This window comes from Chinchilla lanigera, unplaced genomic scaffold (assembly GCF_000276665.1).
Source record: "Chinchilla lanigera isolate Chin_1 unplaced genomic scaffold, ChiLan1.0 scaffold00115, whole genome shotgun sequence".
Classification (NCBI taxonomy): Eukaryota; Metazoa; Chordata; class Mammalia; order Rodentia; family Chinchillidae; genus Chinchilla; species Chinchilla lanigera.
The window spans coordinates 34,438-40,874 of NW_004955516.1; the positions used below are offsets into that span (position 1 = coordinate 34,438).

Here is a 6,437-nt window from a genome sequence, read left to right on the forward strand (position 1 = left end):
ACCCTAGACAATCACAACATTGTCATAAAGGGGAGAAAAACTGATTATAACATATATGACATTCTTGCTAAAGTAGTACAATTAGCAATAACAATATGATCAAGCACATCCTAGCAACTGACAAACTGTGGTAACTATTAATTTGGTACCTTTAACCATAGGAGCAAACTCTACAGTTATATAACAAAATCCAACTGTTATGGTTTGTGTCTAGATGTCCCCCCAAATCCTCATGCAGTCATGGATGCAGGGTTCTAGAGTTTGTGATTGATTCATGGTCCAATGAAGGGATTAAGGGTGTGAGTGCTACACCAACCCTGGGGTGGGCAGCCTGCATACAATATAAGGGAGGGAAAGAAGCTTACTCTTTCTGCTTCTCCTCTTTTGCTCTGGTTACTTTTGTATTTTCCACCACCTTAAACTGTTGCTCCTCTGCCATGCCACCCTGCCTTGGAACCAGCTGATTATGGACTGAAACCTTTAAATAAACCTTTCTCTCTTTACTTTGGGTGTCAGGTATTTTGTCCCAGCCATGGGAAAAATGTAACCAAGTCACCAACATATACCAGGAAGTTGTGTGCAATGAATTTTCCCTTGGTAGATATATTTTACCCTGTTTAGGTGGTATTTAAGATAGGGTATAAAACACAGACATGAAAGAGGAGAAATATAGTATAAGGAAGGCTGTAAAGCTAAGGATGATCACCCAAGTTTTGGAAAGATGGAGAAGAGTACAGGAAAGAAAAGATAAAAGAGAAAGCTAAAGAATATTGAAGTGAACTAGGAAGAGGCAATGTTCATTCAATGAAAGTATCCTAAAATCAAGAGAGATCATTCAGGGAAGAGAGAAAGAAGACAAATAGAACAAAACAAAAATAAAGGTAAGAAACCAACTGCTGGCTCTGCAGGACCTCTCAGAAAACGTGTCCTTACCACAGCTGGGCTGCTCCTGCTGGTGCTGTTGCAGCTGGGCCATTGCTGCTGGCACTGCTACAGCTGGGCCACTGGGCCGCTCCCTAGGCAGTGTTTTCTGCTGAAAGATACCCAGCTAGTACTATGTGTTTTCTTCTTGGAGGTGCCCATCTGTGGGGTGTAAAGAACTGTGGATTTAGGCAGCATGTGTGCCAGTCACGAGAAGAGTTGACACAGCCAGGTCAATACACCAAAGGGACATGGCCTTGTTTACTCAGGTGTCCCACCTCAAGTGCCCAGACTGGGTGGTTTAAAGATATGAAATATATTGTCTCACAGTTCTGGAGGTTAGAAGTCCTAAACCAACAGGGTTGTTTCTTTCTGTGGCTTTTCAGGACAGATCTGTTCCAGATTTCCTTCTTCCTGTTAGATGGATGTCTTCTTTTCATGCCTCTTCACATAATCTCCCCTCCATGAGTGTTGTGTCCAGATTTCCCCTTTTTGAAGAGAACTCATGGTTCTGGTGCTGGGTGCCCCCCTCCCCAGCACTTTCAGTGGCTATGAAGGGAACCATTGCTGCCACTGCTACCTCCTTGGGCCCATGGGAGTTTCTGGGGTCCCAGCGGAGGGGCAGCTGGCCATGGCTCATGGTGGCATGGCAGCACCTTGTGCCCCTGGAACTGCCAGCCTTGGAGCTTATCCAGCCATCAGTGAGCGAGCTTTCTTGGTCTGTGTGGGCCAACATCCTGTGCACTGTGGGGCAGTGGCAAGATCCTACCCAACATCCCAGTGCTTGATGTGCACTTGGTCAAGAGCCACCTACTGCAGGATGGCATAGTAAACTCAACAATAAGAAAAGATTTGAAGACTGTATTGAAATTCTACTGTTGTCCAATTGAACGATGCCCCAGAGGCCCCAACAGACCGTTTTCACAGTTTTCTCTCATAAAACAGCATTTCATGAAGATGAATGCCAAGAAAAAGCATAAATGTAGCAAGTGTAACAACTTGTATGGCACAGCTGCGACCTGAAGAGGCATGCAAAGGACTGCAGAAAGACCTTCCAGTGTACATGTGGCTGTCCCTACGCCACCAGGACTGTGCTGAGTTGCACATCTACTGCGCTGGCTGTGAGATCCCTGCAGAATACAGGGACCCACCTATTAAAAATAACAAAATGGAATACTACTTGCAAAACTGGAAGTTGACCACTAAGACCATCTTGAGCATTCTTTTTTGTTTGTTTGTTTGTTTGTTTGTTTTGGGAGAGGGCCTCACTATGCAGTTCCAGCTGGCACTGAGTTCACTTTGTAGCCCAGGCTGGCCTCGAAATCACAATGATCCTCCTGCCTCAGCCTCCCAAGTGCTGGGATTACAGGTGTGTGCCACCACACCTGGCTCCATCTTGAGCATTTGGCTAAACCCTCAGCCAGATGCACAAGAAAGAGAGACTTCAGAAACAAAACTCGTAGCCTCTCTTGAAGACTCTTGTGGTTCCAGGAAGCAGAGTATCACCACACCTCCAAGATACCCTGAGAAGCTGCTCTTACCAAAGCCCAAGGTGGCTCTGGTGAAGCTTCTGGTCATGCAGCTCTTGCTTATGCCAGTCTATATGCCTACAGTCAACTCAACAGCCCAGTCCAAGGTGTTGATCAGGGCTCCACCCCTGGTGCCCTGTACCTGCTGGCCCTGTTGGGAGGGGCCCTGATCCTCAGCCCAGATTCCAAGGTGTACTACCTTAAGGAGACCTGCCTCTCTCAAAAGTTTTCAGTCCTGGTGTTTAGCCAGTTAGTACAGATGTTCAGTTGAAATTGGGGAATAGTCCATCTTATCCTTCCCAAGACCTAGAGAGCCCACGTCAAAGGAATGATATTTCATCCATCAAAGCGCAGATAGATCTGTCCTGCACCTCACAACACTTGATTCCCTGTGCTCCGTGGTTTGGCCCTGATTTCTCTGTGTTGTCTCACTCTCAGACCAACCTGTCATTTGATTCACAAGTGTCCCTTCCCGTTAGTGTTCACAGTCAGATCCTTCTGCCCAGCTCTAAAGCAGTATCATTCATTGCTGCTCAGATGGACACTTTCATTGACATTTGTCTCCAGCTGGATGGTCTCCAGGAGACATGGATCTGATTGGTGCCGGGTCCCTCAGACCAGCAGATGCAGATGAACCAAGCTGGGGTGTTTAGGGACATTTTTGAGAATATCCACTCTCATATAGCATTCCATGGACAATATTATAAACAGTTTTTAGTAGCAGAGATAGTCACTCAGTGGTTTGTTACCTCAGAATAACCACAAGATACTGAGAAATCCACACCCATTTTAAACTTCAGTACACAGAGCAATATGCTGCCCTCATAGAACATGACAAATAATAGACCCAAACCATATATCTGTTAAGCTACCTAGAAAACATCTTGTCAAGCAATCTGCCAGCTCAGATGTTGAACAACCGTGGTCATTTGACACCAATCCCAAGCCTGACCAGCTCACCTGCCATCCCATCCAGAGCCCCAGCACTGATATTGATGATAAAGAGTTCTTTTCTGCCTCCAACACCCAGACTCAAACTGAAGAGAGTAGACCCAGCACCATGAAAATGGAGCTGGTCCTCGTGTCACTGGACATGGAGACCTAGACCGACTTCATACTCAAAGACCTGTCTGCCCTGCCTTCTGTGTGCAGGGCTGGTGCTCATTTCCTGGGGCTCAAGACTTTCAATATGCAGACCCAGACAGACTTACACTTCTTCTTATACAGCAGCCCTCACCTGTCCCTCTGCAACATCCTGCAGCTCTTTCATGAGTACTGATTCATCCGACACTGAGACCTGGGGATCTTGCTCTTCACCAGCAATGAATCACAGACAGCCACGGATGACTTCTTGTCGGCCGATTTGGCCTGGAACATGATGGAGTCTCAGTTTAGATCCGTGGAAACCCTGACAGGTACTGAGCTGCACAATTTCTAAAGGATTAGGCCATGTGTGGGTGGCATTTGCCATTCCCCCCCCCCAAACTTAAAAAAAAAGAGTAGGGAAACAGGGATGACAGTATTAACTCTGTTGAATGTAGTCCATAGTGCAAATTTTCCTTTTTATAAGGGCTTGAGTCATATTGGATTAGTTGCATAATCTAGCCATAATTGCATTTTACTTGATTACTTCTGATTTTTTCATAATTAACTTGATTACCTTTGTAAAGACCCTCTCATGCTTGCTTCAGCAGCACATACACTAAAACTGGAATGTAAAGACCCTCTCCTCAAATATCATGATATTCTGAAGTACCTGGAGGTTAGGACTTCAACAAAGGAATTTTGGGGAAAAATAATTCAAGCCACAACACAGAAATGGAATATATTAGTAAAGATCAAGAGACTTCAAAATGACCAGATTTTCAAGATTCTAACAGAACTTGTAAAACTGGAAAATATGAGAACTGGAAATAAAACTTACCTAGATCAGTTTAACAACACATGAGAACTTCTGAGGAAAGAATTACTAACTTTATAAGTGACCTGAAGTGATCACTGAGAATCCAGGATCACAAGTCAAGGTGATGGAAATATAAAAGTGCGTAAGGGATATAGTGATAAAATAAGCAGGTCTGGCTTGTGTCTTAAAGTCCCTATAGGAGATGAGGGAGAAAATAGGACAAAGGCAACATTTAAAAGGTGACAGTGCATAGTTTTCCAAAAAATTTTTTTGAAACAGGGTGACTCCCCAAAGCATCAATGGAAGCCAGAGCCAGTGGGATTTTGTTGCAGTGTACTGAGAGAAGAGGACTGTCAGTCTGGAATTACTTGCCCCAGCAAAAATCTCTTTCAAGATGAAGATGAAAATAGGGTAGTTTTAGACAAATCAATATTTTGGGAGCTTGCCCCTAGCATACCTTCCCTAAAGGAAATTCTAAAAGATGTATCTCAAACAGAAGGAAAATAATGCCACATGAGCGGCCTGAGATACAAGAAAAATGACAAGCAAAGCGTATGTGAGTATCCCTAAGTAAACAGTGATGCCGCAAAAACCTAGGAGGGGTAAACCATGAGGATAAGAACAAGAGAGAAATAAAAGGGTGAGATGATCCTGACTAAGAAATATATTAAGATTAGATTTTGGTAAATTAATATACAAGCTAAAATTTTCTGGAATAGCAATTACAGTGGGCTAGTGGAAGAACAAAGCATTCTTGCAAGGATGAGACAAGGGGCAATAAGGAAACTATTTTTTCCCCAAGCAAAACTTTTACTGCTCCATTGCTTTAAAGATCCTTGTCGTCTTCAGCAGGTCTTATCTTGTCCTGTGAGAACCACAGGGTCACTAGCCTTAGGGTTTCAGCTGTGACTGGGAGAAAGCAGAATTTCCACGTTCCAATCTGGCTTACAGGGCAGAACGAGGACAGCCTCAGACGCTCTCTAGACTCAATTTATAATTTGTGGCCCCCAACAAATAACCACTTAAATAATAGTAAGAGTGTGCAATTTTCAAATTAATACAGTAAAGGAGTGGGTGGTGTGTTAATTTTTTATTGCTACTATAACAAATTGCCACAAACTTTGTGGTTTAAAAACAAAATGGATAATTTTACAGTTCTTACAGAAGGTCAGAAGTCCAGCCCAGGTCTCAAGGTGTTGAGGGCTACATTCCCTTCTGGATTCTTTCAGGGACAGTCTGTTGCCTTGGTTTCTCTAGCCTCGGAACTCATTTGCATCCCTGTGCTCATGGCTTCCTGTCTCTGTTGTCAAAGCCAGCAATGTAACATCTATCTCATCCTTCTTACATTGTCACATTTCTTTCTCACTGTGTCTGGGAAAGGCTTTGCCCTTTGAAAGAGTCATGTAATTAGATTAGGCCCCATTTCATAGTGCAAGGTGATCACCCAACTCACGGTCCATAACCTCAATTACATCTGCAGAGATTCTTTTTCCACTTAAGGCACCACAGTCACAGACTGAGGAGTGTGGCTTGAGCATCTTCGGTACCATTTTTCTGCCTAACACAGGTGGATTAAAAAAGAAACCAACCCCCAGAAAAGCCAAGAAGGGAAACAAAAGTAAATATAAAAAATAGTGTCACAAATAAAGTTTAGGAGCTGGAGCTTAGTGGTGGAGTGGTTGCCTAGCCTGTACAAGGTCCTGGGTTCCATCCCCACCACCAAAAACAACAACAACAAGAAGCACAAAATAAAATGGTAGAGATAATACCAATTTATCACTCATCACGGTAAGTGTGAATGAACTGTATTCACCCATTAAAAGAGCTGTCAGATTCAATAACATAAAATCAGTTACATGTTGTTTCAAGATATTTTCAGAACAACATTAAAGGGTAATGTCCCACACTATTGTTTCCCCAAGAAAATAATCAAGAGAGAAATACTGGGTCATGCTAAAGAATTATCTGTCTGCCCCTATTTTATTGAGAGTTTTTTTAAAATTAAAAACGTATAATGTAGTACTCGGGAAGATGAGGCAGGAGGATCATGAGGTTGAGACCAGTGTGGGCTACATGGCAAGAAC

The 6,437-nt window shown here is 43.4% G+C and overlaps 1 pseudogene; it reads left to right on the top strand.

The window, feature by feature from the left end:
• Positions 1 to 1,472: 1,472 nt before the first annotated feature.
• LOC102007362 lies at positions 1,473 to 3,829 on the top strand (annotated as a pseudogene).
• The last annotated feature ends 2,608 nt before the right edge of the window (positions 3,830 to 6,437 follow it).